This window comes from Athene noctua, chromosome 13 (genome assembly GCF_965140245.1).
Source record: "Athene noctua chromosome 13, bAthNoc1.hap1.1, whole genome shotgun sequence".
NCBI classification, from domain to species: Eukaryota; Metazoa; Chordata; class Aves; order Strigiformes; family Strigidae; genus Athene; species Athene noctua.
Genome location: NC_134049.1, coordinates 19,665,004 through 19,683,412, shown reverse-complemented (window position 1 = coordinate 19,683,412; position 18,409 = coordinate 19,665,004). Strand labels below are relative to the sequence as shown.

Sequence of the window (18,409 nt, the reverse complement as noted above, 5' to 3'; positions counted from 1 at the left end):
AGGCCCCGCGGCCGGCAGGGCGGCCCCGGGGCTCTGCCGGGGGCTGCGGCGGCCTCGCTCGCCCTCCGTCCGCCCGTCCGTCCGTCCGTCCCTCCCGCTTTCCCGCGGAGGCGGGGAGCGCCCGGCGCCTCGCGAGAGCGGCGCGGCGGCCCCGCGAGATCTCGGCGCCGCCCTCCCCCTCGCCGCCCGCGTCATGTTTTCTCTTTGACAAGCCGCCGTCGCCGTTGCTGCCGCAGGAAAGGACGCGGCTCCCGGCGGGGACTCGCCGCTCGCCCCAGCCCCGCGGAAGACCCGGACTAAGGCCCGCCGCCTCCCCCCCGCTGCCTGGTGAGCGCCCGGCCGCGGGGGGCTGGCGAGCCCCGGCCCCGGGGGGGGACAGCGGCGGGAGGCCTGAGCGAGCCCGGCGGGGGCGGGGGCGGGGGGGTTCTCCTCAGCGCCGCTCCCCACCTAAACAAACCGGCGCCTCAGGGGCGCGGCCGCGGGGGGGGCCGCCGCAGCCCCGCCGCACCCCGGCACGGCCCCCGCCTTGTCGTGCGGGGGAGGCTGCACCCCCTGTGCCGCTGGGGGGGCGGCGAGGCCGCGGCGCCAGCCACGGGCGCCTGGGAAGGGGGGAAGGTGCGTGCGGGATGGAGGGAAGGGGGGGGCAGGTGGGGCCGGTCAGATGTCAGCGCCCTGTTGATGGGGCTGCGAGAGCGACCGGCGCCCAGCAGCTCTTCTTCTTTTGTAGGGCGGGAAGGGGGGGCTTTTTGTATCTCTTCAAAGCAGCACCAACTGTACAAGATCTGCGTGTGCTGCGATCCTCGGAGCCTGTGCTTTTCCCCTTGAGCCTCGTGAATGCCGTTGTGGCACGGCCGTGCATTCTTCCTCGGAGTTAAATGTATTTCTGGTTGCTGTCATAAAATTCTGTCTGAAATATGTTATGTTGGCCTTTATCAACTGTGTGCATGGCCGTAAGTGTTCCCCTAGACCTGTCAGCTGAATTGCATATCTCCCCATGGCTTATTTGCTGGCTCTTGCTTGCAGTACTGGAGAATTGTGTGTGTACTTTGAGATGATTTATTTTGTATTCTAAAATGATGTCCTAGCAGGTGGTGGGGCTGTTTTGGTGGTGGTGTGTTTTTGTTGGTTTTTTTTTTTTTTTTTTTAAAACTGTATACGGTTAACTTCTTTTAGAACTGACTGTATACAAGCTGCTTTTCATGTTTTTTAGGGACAGAACCATGTTAAGCTCTCTCCCCTTCGCAGTGTACATAGGAGAGGTTTATGTGCAGTTGGTGAAACATCGTCGTTATTTTAGACCTGTTCTTCATGTGACATATCTAAGCTGATTGTTGCTCATGGGTTGTTTAATTTGCTGTAGCTGGGACCATGTGCTCTGTATGCATGCATACATGTTACATAGATACCTGTCTATGTATATATACATGCATGCATACTGTGTCATGAGCTCGATCAGATTTGTAGTTTAGCGGAGTGTCCTGTGCTATTACTTTATAACAAAAACTCAAAGCTGTAAATTTACATCTACTGAATTTAATGCTCCTTGTTAGAGGCCCCATGTAAACCACAACATCCCCATTGCATAGGGATGTGAGACTGCGGAGCACTTGGATCTTAAGATTGAGTCTCACGTAATTATGGGGAAAAAAATATAATAGACATTTAATCTGGAAATGTAGATTGTACACCTGGTCAGCCTGCTACTGCTTCCCAATATTCTAAGAGGAATCTCTTAATTTTGTATGAAGGATTAAAAGCTGTACACTGTTAATGTGCTGCGGGACAGAAGAAGAGCATTACCAGTCTCCTGTATCCTTGCATCTACAAGGAATTTGCTAGGTGGCTTTATACACAGTAGTTGTCTGTCAGAATGAAACATCTTAGGGCTCCTTGTCTCCAAGTATAAACAAACTCATATGTTTGAGGCTTTCCTCTCTGAGGAAAATGTTCTTATTTAAATGTATCGTGTATGTTTGGTTCATTCTCTTAACGTTAAGGATAACCATGTTTTCGTGGCTAAAAGTATATAAGCTGAAGGGGCGTGGGGGATGTTGAAATTTTTTTCTGCAAGCTGTGTATAAAAGATATTGATATCAAATTGTTAAGTATGAGTACTAGGGATATAAAGTCTTTGACATTTTTGCTAAAGGACTGCTTGGCATGGTAAGAATATAACAGCATTTTTAAAATTCATTTAATCCTTGAACTAAAAGATAGTTTACCAGCAAAACCTTTTTCTTCTGTTATTTCAGAACTGAATTAAATGGAAGGATTTAAGTGGCCTGATTAAAAATCTCCATTGTTTTTTGTCTTTAGTTTACCAATTTCAGATAGCTGTAATCTTCCTTTTTTGAAGGAAAGAGTGCGGGGGTGCTCTGCATGTTTTCAAGTATCAGTGATGACTGGATTGGGACCATTTTATGGATGGGAAAAACTACATGTGAAATTAGTCTTTGTATTTTGGTAGTAAAATTAACAGTACATACATTTAAATACTTCTGTTTAAGACTCACTTTTAGTATTCCCATCTTTCTTTCCATTTTTAATTCTTATAACTATCACGGGGACAAAAATCATATGTATTTCAGGAAGACTTGGAGGAGCAGGCATTTGAGTTCTCATCATAGGTTGTTATGAAGTCCATGTTCTTTCAGTACAACAGTCTTCATTTAGATACTGACAGATACTCAGTCTTCTTCTGTTTATATAACTTGGAAGATTTTTTGTCTTGTACTAGTATATTTTATTTAGATGTAGGGTGCATTTGTCTATGGCTGATTTGACTTTCTGGTGTCAAAGTCATCTTAGTGAATGGTGAGTACTACGTTGTTATATTTTTCTCATGATTGGTTCTCAGAAGTACTCACACTCTGAAATTGCTGGCAGGTTTTATTTTTTTCAGTCTTCCTGTAGTGGCTGACAGAATATTCAAATCTATTAGATGTTTTCTCTTTAGATGTTTTTAAAGTAGCCCTCAGAAAATGAAGCTTTGCTTTCCTAGGGCTGCTGAAGTAACTGGCAGTGTGCTGCAAATGCTTACTGTGCATCATAATAACTTCACAGTAACCCTTATAATTTCTGAAGATTAAAAAAAAAAAAATAGTCTGGAACCCAGTGGCTATGGAATTTGCCAGTCAACAGCAAGTGTAATTGTGGCCTGGGAACTCGCCAGGTATATTCTCTGGCCTTGACTGTCTGTTGTGATTGATCTGAATTCATCAAGCTAGTTGGGAGTATGTTCAGGGGGCACACGGGATCATGTTCTCTGCTGGAAGCTGGAATTTACTGTTTAAAGAAGAGCCTACAATTTAAGTCCTCCTTATAAGTAATAAATTTGCTGTCAGCACTGCATAAGACAGAAATTTGATCCTCAGACATTTCCTTACAAATGCATACATTTATAGAACAAAAGTTTCTTTTCAGTTAGTTTTACTGGGAGTACTCTGAGTCAAGAAATGGAAATGTTAACACAAAGTGTATAATTTGCTTATTTTGCAATTGAGTTGTGGTCTAGATCTTGAGTCCTTTTTTTTTTTTTTACTCTCTGAAATTAGAAATTGCATATTAAAGCAAAAATGGGCTCAGTTGTATTTTAAAGTATAATTACCTACACCTTACTGTATTCCAGAGAGGGCTGTGATTCAAAAACTTGCAAAGGGAACTATCAGATAATTAGGTTGTAAGTCACCTTGGGTTGGAAGGGGACTGTAAAGATCATCCAGTTCCAGCCCCCTGCCACGGGCAGGGACACCTTCCGCTAGCCCAGGTTGCCCAAAGCCCCGTCCAACCTGGCCTTGAACACTGTCAGGGAGGGGGCAGCCACAGCTCCTCTGGGCAACCTGTGCCAGGGCCTCACCACCCTCACAGGGAAAAATTTCTTACTTGTATCTAATCTAAATCTATCCTTTTTCAGTTTAAAACCATTGCCCCTTGACCTGTCACTACAGGCCCTTATAAAAAGCCTTTCTCTGTCTTTCTTACATGACCCCTTTATATACATAGACAGGCTGCAGTCCACCTCTCTTCTTACATCAGAGCTAACTGGAAAGTTAAATGAGATCACTGATCTGGTTGAATTTTGAATGTCTATACTTACGTGGATTTTGCAGTCTCCTATCCATTGCTGGCTTTCGCAATTTAAAATCGTTATTACTAGTAAGTACATCTTAATTATTTTTTCTAGTTTTTACAAGGAAATGTCTGTTCCTGTGTCTTATGGTGGTTGGAAGTATTACGTCTACCTGGTTAGTAGCAGTACAAGTTAGTAGAAGTACAAGTGATGGTACCTTTAGGGGAGAGAGAATGGTAGTGTTAAAACTTCACCAGGGTTTTCAGCCCTTTCTCAGTGCAAGATCAGGCACCTTTCTTTCCTCAAATTGTTGGAACTTTTTTGATGCATGAGGATGGCTGCTTCTCAGCTCCTCTTTTTACTAACTGCTTTTGATGGTTATGTATGTGGAATGTATTCTACATTCTCAGCTTTTATTTCAACATACTTTTACTTATCTGAGGAAGTAATGGATTAAATTGATATTTGTGAGTTTCTCTGCTGAATAGTAATAAACTTTTATTTGTCTCTGCTTGGGTAGGTTTTGTACAGTACCCAAGGGTATAAGCATTTACATTCACAAACCATGATTAGGTTTTTATATAATTTTCTTTATAGACAGAAGGGCAAAATAGCAAATAGATTAAATTTCTTATCAACTTAAAAATAATTTTGTCCACTTTTTGTCTGTCTCCCAAAAGATTTTTGAAGTGACCAGTTATGACTATCTGAAAGCATAGGGTTATATTGGTTTCAGTAGTAGATCTGGTAATAAATAAGTACTCCTAAAGGAACCTAAAAATATGTAGGAAGACTAAATTTGGAAGAAAATCAGTAGAACCTCAATGTGGCTTACCTGACAAATATTATAAAGCGTGGTGGACTTTAATGTTTGGCAAGGAAAGTTGATAGTTGGCTGCAGAGTTAATCTGAATTGGGATATCAGTAATTTGGCTCCCATATGCTGAACAGAAGGATAATATAAGGAGGGAAGATAGTGGACGTTGTGACCAGTGGAGACAGATGTTCACATAAATCAGTGAATGTTAGTGTGTATTTCATTGTAGTGTTTTTCTTACACATGAAGAACAATCTGCTGTAGCTTCTGTTCTTGCTTGCTCTTTCTGGTTTAGTTCATTTTGCTCATTGTCTTGCTGTTCCAGATTTGTAGGAGACCATGGCTTATTTTTTCTGCATGGTTTTACTGTCCATCTCCTATTGTCTAGCACCTCTCCCTTTTTCCTTTTTTTTTCTGCTTCCAATGTCTCTTTTTGTCTCTTTAGTTTCAATTCTCTGTTAATTTGTAGTAATTTCTCTGCAGTGTCAGTATTTTCTAATATATTGTTTTCTCTTTTTCTTTCCCATGACTGTTTTGTATAGATTTCCATTCACCTTGCATCTGTCATGACACTGCGTATAGACTAAATGTATTGGCCGAAAAGAACGTTTGGGGAACATTACCTTGCACAATGATCTACGGTGCTTTTTGGCATGAGTAAAATATTGAACAAATAATTCTTTTAGGCAACATTATGTCCTGTTACCCTTGGTTTTAATTGACATGGTTTTCTCTGGTCATGAGTGATATGGAACATCTCGCGGGTTTTGCATTGCTTGTAGGTTTTACATTATAGGCCTATGAGAGGGCAGGATTTTAGTTGATTTTATATATTCCTGGTTTCTAAATTAACCTTTCAAGAAAAAGGCTGTAAATGTTGTTTGGAGCTCTGACATCTGCTGCTAAATCATATATATACAAACAACCCTTTATTTATGAAAAGAGGAGAGCAAACAGTTTGTTTTTCTTTTAGTTGTACTTTCAGATTGTGAAGTTTTAATAAGGATTGCAAAAATTGCTGCATTCTAGCAGTTGGTAGCATACGAAGCGTGATTCTTACTGTGCCTTCTTTGTAAGAAGCATGAAAGACTGGAATGGTAAAAAGTTCAGGTAGTATGTTGTTTTACGGAATGTTAGGAACTGTTAGGATGGGAACTCAGCAAAACCAGAAGACGGTCCTTCTGTTGCACAAATTCAAGGCACGTCTGTATCTGGAATTCCACGTTCAGTTCTGGAGTCGTAGAGATGAACATACAGATATACATATCCTGATGCTGTGGGTAGGTCATTATATCAGTATAGGTCATATAACAGTGAAGGAGCTAGGAAAAAGGCAAAGGAATATGATATGAATGATTAGAGGGTAGGTAGTGCCCCTGTGAAAAGAGTCTTTGGTTTCAGTTGATAGTGCAGAGGATAAATAAAACAGCCATATTTTGTGTGTGATAGTTATAGCAGGAATTGGACAGATTATTGAGATGATAATTTAGTGGATTTAGATACAGAATAAAGACTTTTGTTTATGGTAAGAATATTACACTTTTTGAATTAACAAAGTAATTTGTAAGGGTCCTCAGTGGTTATGCTACAAAACTAAAATATTGCAACTTTGAAGAGAATCCACTTGTATAATGGAATTGTAGTATTATCATCACAGTGAGGCAGTCAATAGAAATGTATTTGTCCTGGTTTCAGCTGGGTTAGAGTTAGTTTTCTTGCCAGTAGCTGGTGTAGTGCTCTGTTCTGGATTTAGGATGAGAATAATGTTGATAACACACTGATGTTCTAGTTGTTGCTGGGCGGTGCTTACAGGAAGTGAAGGACTTTTCAGCTTCTCATGGAGCCCTGCAAGCGAGGAGCCTGGGGGGCACGAGAAGCCGGGAGGGGACACAGGCAGGACAGCTGACCCCAGGTGGCCAGAGGGCTGTGCCATACCGTGTGACTGTTCATGCTGAACGGTAAAATCGGGGGAGGTGGTTGGCAGCCCACTGCTCGGGGCCTGGCTGGGCCTTGTTCAGCGGGTGGTGACCAGTTGCATTGTGCATCACTTGTTTTGTATATTCTTTTATCGTTATTATTTTCCCTTCCTTTTTGGTCCCATTACACTGTCTTTATCTCAGCCCACGAGTTTTCCCTTTTTTCTGTGGGGCTTGAAGGGTTGAGATAATGACAGAACTGACCAGAGCGTGTTAAAACAAATTTGGTACAAGCATTCATTACATTAGTTTAATAGTCACTGGTCACAATGTTGATTTATTTGCTCTCAGAGTCATTGTGCTTGTTCTCGGAGTTGTGTTATGTAACGCCTTACGTGCTGTATATGTTCCCTGTTGTGCTGTTTATCATCTCTGGATTAAGGTTATAATTTTGCTGTACTGTGTAACACTGGCTTACGATAAAATTACTGGTCGTGAGACTAATCTGGTATTTGTACTCAGCATTGCTGTCATCTCTGTGCTTTGGAAACCATCTCTTGGAAACTATTAATAATTACACTCTTCACCTTTTCTCCTCGGAGAGCCAATCTATGGGGGAGACAAAGGGGCATGCTTTCCCCACGCCTTCACCTTCTCCTCCTCCAGGCTAGTTACAATAGCTCTTGAGAATTTTGAATATCCTTGGGATGTTCAAACCAGCATGTTCCTCTTGCTGTGTCTCCTGAATGTGATTCAGGTCTTGTTTCAGACTATTTAAGAATACCATCCAGAGATCTGTCCCAGGGCTGGATAGTTATGAGTGACAGGGTGTGTGGGATAGCATGGACATGTACCTAAAACAGTGGACGCTTCCAGTATTTTGGAACTTCACCCCTGAACAAGTACAGAATTCTGACAAACTAGTAGAATATTTGGAAGTAGTATGCTGTCACCCTGACAATTTCAGAGACACACAGATCATTGCAATGTGTTGGGGCCTGGCCCATGCCTACCGAGCCCTGTTAACACTACTCAGTACCCTCAAGGGGAGGAGAAGGTCTCTGGATCTAACAACAAAAGGACAGGCACTGTGGTTACTCCAACCCCAGTGACAGGCACTGCAGTGGAACCAGAGAACCAACCCATGCCAGTATCAGTTGCCCCTATACACAAGAAGAAATATTGGATGTGAAAGTCAGGGAAGGAACTCCTACTAAAAAGGAGAAGGAAGAGGAAGCGGACAAGGCAAGCTATTCTGAAGCGTGGCTATCATGAGAAGAGGAAGAGTCAGAACTCATAAATGAGGAAGTAACCTCCTGATTCCTATCCCTGAATGAACTGTGAGATGTGAAAAAATTTCAGCCATTGTCCAGGTGAGCATATTGTCATCTGGCTTCAGTCCTGGAATAACAGAGCCTGGAAGTAGAAGATAGAGAAGCTAAGCAGCTGCGATTCCTTTCTAAGGAAGGGGGCATTGGCAAGCGATTGGAAAATGGACGCAAGCTGTCACCCTCTAGAGATGACTCCTGTCAGGTGTGAAGAAAAGGTATCCCTCCAAGTAAGGTTGTATGTCACCCAGGCAAGTGGACCACTGTGGAGAGAGGTATCTGGTACCTGAGGGAGCTAGTCATGGTGAAGGTGATTTATGATGACCTGGACAACAAGCAGTTATCCAGAGATCCACATGAAGTCAAGTGCACATGACCCATGTGGCAGAAGTTTGTATGGAGTGCACCATTGTCGTACACCAATTCATTGGCTGTAGTGACCTGGGAAGACGGAAAGCGGCAGACAGTGGATGAATTGGCTGGCCAACTCCAGCAAAGTGAAGAAAGTCTTCCTCCCTAAGGGCCTGCACCTTGGCTGTGGAGAAACTGTCCTGGGAGTTTCAGCAATTTGAAGAGGATATGTCCTACTTCCCACCTGTACTGGCCAGTTTCACAGCTATTCAGAGTAAGCATTTCTCTGCTCGAGAGAGAGGATATAGTGGGTATACACTACAGGCTGCCCTGTGGTTTTATCTGTGTGACCAGAGAGGGCATGAGGAAGGGAGTTGGAAAATCTACCTCAACCCTAGGGCATAGATACACGAGTTGAAAGGAAAAACAATCAGAAAAGGGGTGGTTCTGGGAAAATTGTTGCTTCAGTTTCCAGTGGGCAGTTTCCCAGGCAAAGTGGAAGGGCCAGTCTACTTCTGATCTTAATAAAGGGACTTCTGATTCATATTTACTGGGAGTAAGTAATGAATACTATCACCAGCACTAGAGGGGCCCTTCCTCCAGCCAGGTGGAGGAAGGGGACAGCCGGGTTTATTGGACGGTGTGGATTTGATGGCCTGACATGTCAGATCTCCAGGAGTATAAGGCTCCGGTGGATACCCGTGCACAGTGTACCCCAATGCCACCAGGCTATAAAGGGTCAGAACCCATGTGTATTTCAGGAGTGAGAGGAGGATCCCAACAGCTAACTGTGTTGGAGACCAAAGTGAGCTGAACTGGGGATGACTGGCAGAAGGACCTCTTTGTGACTGGCCCAGAGGCTCTGTGCATCCTTGGCATAGACTATCTCAGGAGAGGGTATTTCAAGGACCCAGACGGGTACTAGTGGACTTTTGGCATAGCTGCCTTGGAGACGGGGGAAATTAAACAGCGGTCCACCTTGCCTGGTCTCTCAGAGGACCCTTCTGTGGAGTTGCTGAGGGTCAGAGAACAGTGGGTGCCAATTGCTACTGCAGTGGTGCACCGGCAGCAGTATCGCACCAGCCAAGACTCCCTGATTCTCATCTATAAGCTGATGAAACAACTGGAGAGCCAAGAAGTGATCATCAGCAAGACTCACTTACCCTTTAACAGCCCCATATGGCCAGTGTGAAAATCTAATGGAGAGTGGAGACTAACAGTAGACTATTGTGGCCTGAGTGAAGTCATGCTGCTGCTGAGTGCTGCCATGCTGGACATGCTAGCACTTCAGTATGAACTGGAGTTGAAGGCAGCCGAGTGGTACGCCACAGTTGATCTTTGGCAACAGAGTACAGGCCACAGTTTGCTTTCACCTGGAGGGTCATCCAGTACACCTGGAATTGACTGGCATGGGCTATCCAGACTGCACTGGAACAGGAACAGTGTGATGCTCCAGAGTACCTGCAGTACGTTGAGGACATCATCGCATGGGGTAACACAGCAGAAGATGATTTTGAGAAAGAGAAAATAATAGTCCAAATCCTTCTTGAAAGCTGGTTTTGCCATAAAACAAAGTAAGGTCAAGGGACCTGCACAGGAGATCCAGTTTTTAGGAATAAAATGGCAAGATGGGACGTCATCACATCCCAATGGATGTGATCAACAAAGTAACAGCTACATCTCCGCCAACTAGCAAAAAGGAAACACAAGCTTTGCTAGCTGTTCTCAGTTTTTGAAGAATGTACATTCCAGATTGCATTCTGATTGCAAGCCCTCTCTTATCAAGTGACCTGGAAGAACAATTTCAAATTATTTTGAGCAGTGACAAATCTTTAAACAAATTAAATGGGAGATAGTTCATGCAGTAGCTCTTGGGCCAGTCCAGGCAGGATGAGGTAAAAAATGTGCTCTACACCCCAGCAAGAGGAATGGCCCTACCTGGAGCCTCTGATAGAAAGCATGAGGGGAGACTTGAGGCTGACCCCTAGGTTTTGGAGTTGGGGATATAGAAGATCTGAAACAACTATACTCCAACTGAAAAGAGATACTGGCAGCATATGAAGGGATTCAAGCTGCTTCAGAAGTAGTTGGTACTGAAGCACAGCTCTTCTTGGCACCCTGACTGCTGGGCTGGATGGTCAAAGGGAGGGTCCCCTCTATAAGTTATGCAGCTGGTGCCACATGGAGTAAGTGGGTTGCACTGATCACACAGCAGTCTTGATTAGGAAACCCTGGTCTCCCAGGAATCTTGGAAGTGATCATGGACTGACCAGAAGGCAAAGATTTCAGCACATTGACAGAGGAGGAGGTGACGTGTGCTGAAGAGACCCCACTGTATAATAAACTACCAGAAAAGGAGAAGAAGCAATATGCCCTGTTGCCTGATGGATACTCTTGTGTTGTAAGAAGGCATCTGAAGTGGAAGGCTACTCAATGGAGTCCTGTACGACAGGTTGCAGAAACTGCTGACAGAGAAGGTGAATTGAGTCAGTTTGCAGATGTGAAGGCTGTCCAGCTGGCCTTAGACATTGCTGACTGAGAAATGTGGCCAGTGCGCCATCTCTATATTCATGGATGGTGGCACGTGCCATGGGTGCACAGTTACAGCAGTGGAGGTAGAGCAGCTGGCAGCGCAGAGGCAAAGCATGTGGGCTCCACATTGTGGCAAGATATTGCTGCCCAGGGAGAGAACCTGGTTGTGGAAGTATGTCATGTAGGTGCTCATGTACCCAAGAGTTGGGCCACTGAAGAACATCAAAACAACCAACAGGTGGATCAGGCTACAAAGATTGAAGCAACTCAGGTGGATCTGGACTGGCAACATAAAGGGAAGTTATTTATATAGCCCAGTAGGCCCATGACACCTCAGGCCATCAAGGGAGAGATGCAACATACAGATGGGCTCAGGATTGAGGGGTGGACTTAACCATGAACGCTATTGCCCAGGTTATTCATGAATGTGAAATATGCACTGCAGTCAAGCAAGCAAAGCGGTTAAAGCCTCTTTGGTATGGAGTATGATGGTTGAAATATAAATATGGGGAGGCTTGACAGATTGATTGTATCACACACCCACAAACCCACCGAGGCAAGTGCCGTGTGCTTACAATGGTGGAAACAACCACTGGGTGGCTGGAGGCATATCCCATGCCACTGCCCCAAATGCTATCCTGGGCCTTGAAAAACAGGTCTTACAACGACATGGCACCCCAGAAGGAATTGAGTCAGACAATGGGACTCTTTTCCCAAGCAACCTCATAGACACCTGGGACAAATAGCATGGCATAGAGGGGGCATATCACATCCTGTCATACACCAGCCTCCGGGAAGATCGAATCAAAACTTTTATGTACTGTAGAAGGGGATAAAGCACATAAAAATATGCTGGGGAAGGCAGGCTGGGTTATTCCTACCTCAGGCAAAGGCAAACGTTTATCCATGGCATTGCTTTTGCTCAGAGACCTGGGTGCACTTTGTGGGTAATGAAGAAGGATGGTGAAGTCTGATGTGTACCTCAAGGGGATTTGATTTTGGGTGAGAATAGCCAATGCTTTGAAATGTATGATGTTAATTGCTATCTAATACTATATGTCATCACTACTATGGTTGCTATATGCGGTATCAGTGATATTACAGTAGGAATATCCAGATTAATGAAGAATGAATTCTGATGAAACTGAGGCAAGTGTAGTGATGATAGAACTAGACAAAGGCAGGAGTGATGAAATCAGAACCAGCTTCAGCATGCAACTATCCAGCACCACACACCATCCTTCTTGCCCTGAAGGACTATTAAGACAGATGAAGCCCAATGACATGGACTAAATGAACTCAACGAACGTTTTAGAAGGGTGGCCCATAGACTAAGGGAATGATATATGTGTGTAAATATCAAAAGACAGTAAAGGTGTTGGTGATGGATTGGGATGTATTGGAAAGTGTGGGACCTGGGCATGACGTAGATGGTGTAGAATAAGGGGTGTATTTTGTCCTGGTTTCAGCTGGGTTAGAGTTAGTTTTCTTGCCAGTAGCTGGTGTAGTGCTCTGTTCTGGATTTAGGATGAGAATAATGTTGATAACACACTGATGTTCTAGTTGTTGCTGGGCGGTGCTTACAGGAAGTGAAGGACTTTTCAGCTTCTCATGGAGCCCTGCAAGCGAGGAGCCTGGGGGGCACGAGAAGCCGGGAGGGGACACAGGCAGGACAGCTGACCCCAGGTGGCCAGAGGGCTGTGCCATACCGTGTGACTGTTCATGCTGAACGGTAAAATCGGGGGAGGTGGTTGGCAGCCCACTGCTCGGGGCCTGGCTGGGCCTTGTTCAGCGGGTGGTGACCAGTTGCATTGTGCATCACTTGTTTTGTATATTCTTTTATCGTTATTATTTTCCCTTCCTTTTTGGTCCCATTACACTGTCTTTATCTCAACCCACGAGTTTTCCCTTTTTTCCAAATTTGCTACCCCATCCCACAAATAGCTCTGTGGTGTTCAGCTGCTTGCTGGGTCAAACCACAACCATATTGCATCAAGTTTTCAGTCATATTTCACATAAATTAACTGTTCCAGACCTGTGATCAGCTATGTATACAGAACTTCTGCTTTCTTAAGAACTTACCTAAATTAACATCCCAGAAAAAAGAAGTTTTAGAATAGTCACTTGCAGTGAATGAATTCAGTTATATTCTTAATGAGCTAATAGAATTATTTGATTATTCTGATTGTGAAATCTTTACTGAGTTCTGTGTAAGCCACAAAGAACTTGATTTTTCTGTCCCATCTGCAGAAATTACAGTTGCAAAGAAAGATGTAACTACTTCTAGCAATATTAAGACATGTAGTGTGCCCTGGCTGCCATCTGTTTAAATACTAAATTTTCTAATCCTTTTCAAAAACCACCCAGGTGACATCATGCTTAAAGTATCTCTAGCACAGTTTACTCTAGGACCACTCATGTTGAAAATAGTAAATGAAACTGAACTTGAGAGAGATCATTGTCAGTGAACCATACTGCAGAACTCTATCCTTCAGAAATACACAAATCTACTTACTTGTTTTGCTTATTTGTTAAAGCTTTTCTTTTTTTGGAATCTGTTTAGAAAATATCTTTACCTGCCCCTTGGGGAAAGGTGGTATAACATTACAGGCAGTAAATAAAATTCAAGCATGCGCGTTTCACAACCAGTTCTTTGCGTGTTCTCTAGTTATGGTGTTTCCTGCCTTTGATTTGACTGTACAGACTTCTAGCTTCTTGTGTTACAAGGTTCTATAATTAGGTTCCTATAAAATACAGTTAAATGTAGTCAGCATCTTACAAAGGTTGCTGAAATTGCTAATCACAGAGAGGGAGAGAGTGCTTGTGAGGTTTATTTTTCCTCAGAAAATTCTGATTTTTAGGACCTGTAGTGTTTGCAGCTTTATAGGTGCAGTTTTTCAAGAGCTTTGAAGAAAATAAAGTTTTCAGCTGCTTTTGTAGCTGTTCTAAGTGAGCACTTGGCTTCCATCAGAATAATTGTGCTTAATTTCTGCTGTAGTAGGACTGAAGAAAAATGTGGTAATATGTAGCTTTGTTCAGTTCTGACCTTGTTAATATCTTCAGTGTGTGTGCTAGAATCACTGATTTAAGAAAATGTATTTTCTTCATAATGATTGAAGACACTGTATCTCATTTTATGCACATTGATTCTCAGATTTTGATGTGCTGTTTTCATGTTTCTAGAATTCAGAACCTTCTGGATGATACTTAAATGTTTTTTTCATTAGCTATCTAAGACATCTTTTCACTTTTCCATAAATTATTCCTGGCTTTGCTACAGGATATTATAACTTAACCCTTTATAAGTTCTAAAGTAATTTTCTAGCTCTTCCATGTATTTTCTAGCTTTGGGATAGACCATTGAAGCTGGTTTTAATTGCTTTATACCTGATACATTATTTATATAGGCAGTGAATAATCCTACATTTTATTCAGTTGACACTGTAGGGAGAAATAAAATTACCTAAGTAGAATTTGTATAGAATGTTAATTTTCATTCTTCCAATATTTTAAGAGTTGCTCCAATCTTTTAAAAATTAATATTGATAATAGGTATGGTTTTTTCTTTCCAGAAATGTTGTATTAACTTACTGTTGAGTCATAATATTGCTTCCTGTAACACATGACTCTCTTCTCTTATTTTTCTGGCTGACATGCCATGCTTTTTCTGAGCAGAACAACATGACCGCATTTTCCAAATCTTCAGGAGACTTTTGTGTTTCGTATACGTTTATAATTGTAGGTGTTTGTGATGAAGACCTGATGGTCAAACCTTAGTTGTGTAAGTCGTGATGAGATACTTGTGTTAGAGATGGTTATTGTACAAGACACAGTGTTTCCAGTATTTTTGAATGTCATAAAGAAATGTTTGCAAAATAGCTTAAAAATCTGGGTTTTAGTTTGAAAGAATTAAAAAAGTAAATTGAAGATTTGTCCTCTGCTTTCTGTTTGAGTTGCATCAGACTTCAAAAATGCAATCAGGCATGCTTACCGGGAAATATTATTACTGTTTGAGAGAAAAGTAGCAGAGGAATACACTTTCATGAGCCATAGAAAACTCCTAAACTTGTAATTGTGTTAGTTGAAGAATGATTTTTGTAAGTTTGAAAACTTCCATGGACTGTGACAAGTGATGCCTAAAGACTAGGTTAAAATGTATTCCCCTTGTTTACCGTGTCCATTTGACAACACTTCATGTAAGATCAGTTTTTATCCCTGTATTACAGTGTTTACTTGTTTGGACCTTGTACACAGGGAGGAAAACATGAAGTTGTGGAGTAATAATTAAGCAGGATTATTCAGGTGTATACAAGCAATGGGAAATCACTGTACTTGAAAGTTTAGCTACATTTCTGAGTCGATTGCTTAATTTTTCTTTTAGCAGTCTGGGCAGCAGTTATAGCTTCTTCCTTATCTGTGAGCTTTTATTATTATTGTTGAAATTCTTAAGTTAATTGTGCTTCAGACACACATACATGGAATAATGAAATATTTGTGGTATATACTATAAATACATAAATATATATGTATAAATAAAAAAAAAATACCAGAGCATTTATAGTGGAATACCTATTTTGTTCTAACTCCTAGTCAGTTTTACACCAGGATATTGCTCATGCATCCATGCAGTCAGTGGTACTGTATACAAGCTGGGATTAATTGTAAAATCCAAGTTCCTCTTTCTGTTTCTGAGTGTTTAAATTGCTATGGTGACAGAGAGAAGAAAGGAGCAGTATTTATATTTTATCACTTCATAATTTATTTCCGTTTCATGAAGTAACTTGTAAATTTAGTTATAGGCAGCTCCAGTCTCATTTTATTCTTACTTAAGATACAGGAATAGTTCTTATTTCCTTAGAAAATACACAGTTTTCCTCAATAAAAGCATTTACTGGTTGGCCTGTTTCATTAGTGATATAAACTTAATCTTAAGTGAAAGCTCACTTGTTCAATAGACTGTTGTACTTAATGATTACTTGTAACAGGCCTTTCACATTTTAATACATGTGATTTATTAGTTATTTTAGGCAAGCTTACATCTCAAAATGAATGTTTGAAGTGATCTGTAAGAAGTAGCTGGTGGTTTCAGGCCGAATTAATTCCTATCTAAGAAAATAAAACTCTTTAATAACACAGTATATTTAAAATTCTTTAAAAGTGTTTGCTAGGCTGCTAAAGACTGCATTCTATCTCTGAAATATGACAGCTTATATCTTAACTCAGAATGGAAGATCCTAAATGTATTTATTATTAGCATTTATTCTGTCTTGCTGGCAAACGCTTTGCAGGCTGTTGGTTTTGTGTTTGTTTTTTTCTGAGGTGCAGCAGACACTGTCTAAAGCAAAACATCTGTAAAATCATTGTGCAAGTAAGTAGATGAATAGAAATATTGGGAAAAAAAGGGGAAATTAGATTTATTGTAAACTTTCATTCTCCCTGAATTCTTGGCCATGTGGAAATGCATGCCAACCATTTAATTATTAGAATTTCATAATGCTTACAATTTCTTGTAAGTTGATTCATTTGATTTTTGTAGTGCAGCCTATTATCTTCTTTTTATGCTTACTAATTATTGCAAGATGTGAAGACATCATACTGAGCTTAGAATTTGAGTGATAATAACATGAGGTAATTTGTGTATTTGTTGTTAGTTTGTTTACATAATGGGAAAAACCATGAACAGACCAAAAGATGTAGCTGGTTTGTACTTTTGTGCTCGAAAACACAGAATCTGAAACATAGGGGCATGATCATTCATTATGCAGGGAGATGCAGTTTTGGAAGTTGGGTGCATTTTAAGTGGGAGACTGTTAAAAGGAAAAAGACCTTTGTGCTGCAGGTAAGTTCTGTGTTTCTTATAACATTAAAAGAGAGCTCTCAAGCATATTTTAATCTGTTATTTAAATGTTCTACTATCCTCTTAGCTCAGACATCACCCACCCCACTCCCCACCCCGATTATGTTCCTCTTGTTTTCACAGGTTTCATTTTAAAGTTCCTTTCTTATCATTCCCTTTCATATGATGTAAAAGGAAAAAACCAGCAGTTAGTGTCCTAGTTGAAGTGAAGGGTAACCAAGAGCTTTGTTCTGCAGCTTGCAAATATTCCAGTAGAGTATTTGATGAATCTGAGTCTTTTCTTCAGTTCAGTTGTAGTCTGCAACACTGTCTATGACTCACAGAGCTATTAAGCATCATTTTCCCCCCAGCTTTAACAGTAGTTTCTAAGAGGGTGGTGAACAAATGCCTTTTTCTTCATCTTCTGGTCAGCAGCAGTTCTTTCTTTTTGAAACTGTCAGTAGTACTACTGGAAGGTTTCTGAATCTTCCTTTTAGCACTTGTTAATGAAGACCACATTTTTGGCAGGAATTAAGTTGGATAAGAAATACCTAAATTCTTTTGTCCAAATAATGTTTATAAGGAATGCAGTTGACCTTTGACCTTGCCCTGGGTTTTGCTTAAGGTAGTCTCATGCTTGTGTATTTGCTTCACTTTCTCTCTTGCTTCTTGTTTGCTTGTGGTGTAATGAAGTTTCATTGGCTATACTTGATTAGTGTTTCCACTTACTTAAATGTGTTCCTGAATTATTTTTTTTCTGAGAGTCAACTCTTAGGTGGAGGTTTTCCAGATTGGTTTCTAACTTTATAAAGAACTTTGAATTCAGAGCAGGCAAACAAGTTCTGAAGGAAGTCTTAGTTACTTTCAGATTTATTCTAGTGCAGCTCAAGTTACTGCCACTGCTATTTTGAAAAAAATCCTACATCCAGGGTACACAGAACTTGTTTTTTAGGGTTTGATATTTTCATTTTGTCCTAACTCTTCCGTACAGTAACCTTTTGAAATAAGTGTTAAATTTGGTAAGACTGTCTTGTAATCCTTGTTCAGTTATGAGTTTTAAGTCCATTTTAGTTGACTTACTGATCAGCATCAGGAAAATATATATGGGCATTTAGTGCCCCAAAATGGCTCTTTGCTCAACAGGAACTGTGGTTCTAAAAGATATGACAAATGAGTTGTGTTGCAAATTCTTGCTGTTTACTTTTTTTTTTTCTTTTTTTGAGGAGAAGGAGAAAACAAGGAATAAGGAAAGGAGAGCTGGGCTTTGGTGGTTCGTGTTTTCTCAGTGTGAAGAGATTTTGTTCCACCTGTTGCTGGTCAAATACATTTTTATATAAAGTAAAATATAAAACTTTATTAATTCTAATTTACAAACTTTCTTATGTATCTGGAAATGATGCAATAGGTAATGTTCAAGGCATCATCTTGGTTAAATCCTAGCTTTTTTGAACCAGTGAGAGCCATTCACTTGGAAGCATTGGAGGTTTTACTACATGTGAAATGTTAGCTAGTGATTTGACAGTAGAAGTTACTTTCAGATTGCAGAAAATAATATTTGCT

At 41.3% G+C, this 18,409-nt stretch overlaps 1 protein-coding gene across 7 annotated transcripts in view; it reads left to right on the top strand.

The window, feature by feature from the left end:
- Positions 1 to 206: 206 nt before the first annotated feature.
- The window catches only part of HERC1 (HECT and RLD domain containing E3 ubiquitin protein ligase family member 1), a 109,542-nt gene continuing 91,339 nt past the window's right edge, over positions 207 to 18,409 (top strand). For all 7 annotated transcript variants that reach the window (XM_074917581.1, XM_074917577.1, XM_074917580.1 and 4 more), the window contains exon 1: positions 207 to 327. The gene's annotated coding sequence lies outside the window, so the exon portion shown is untranslated. The remainder of the gene's footprint in view (positions 328 to 18,409) is intronic.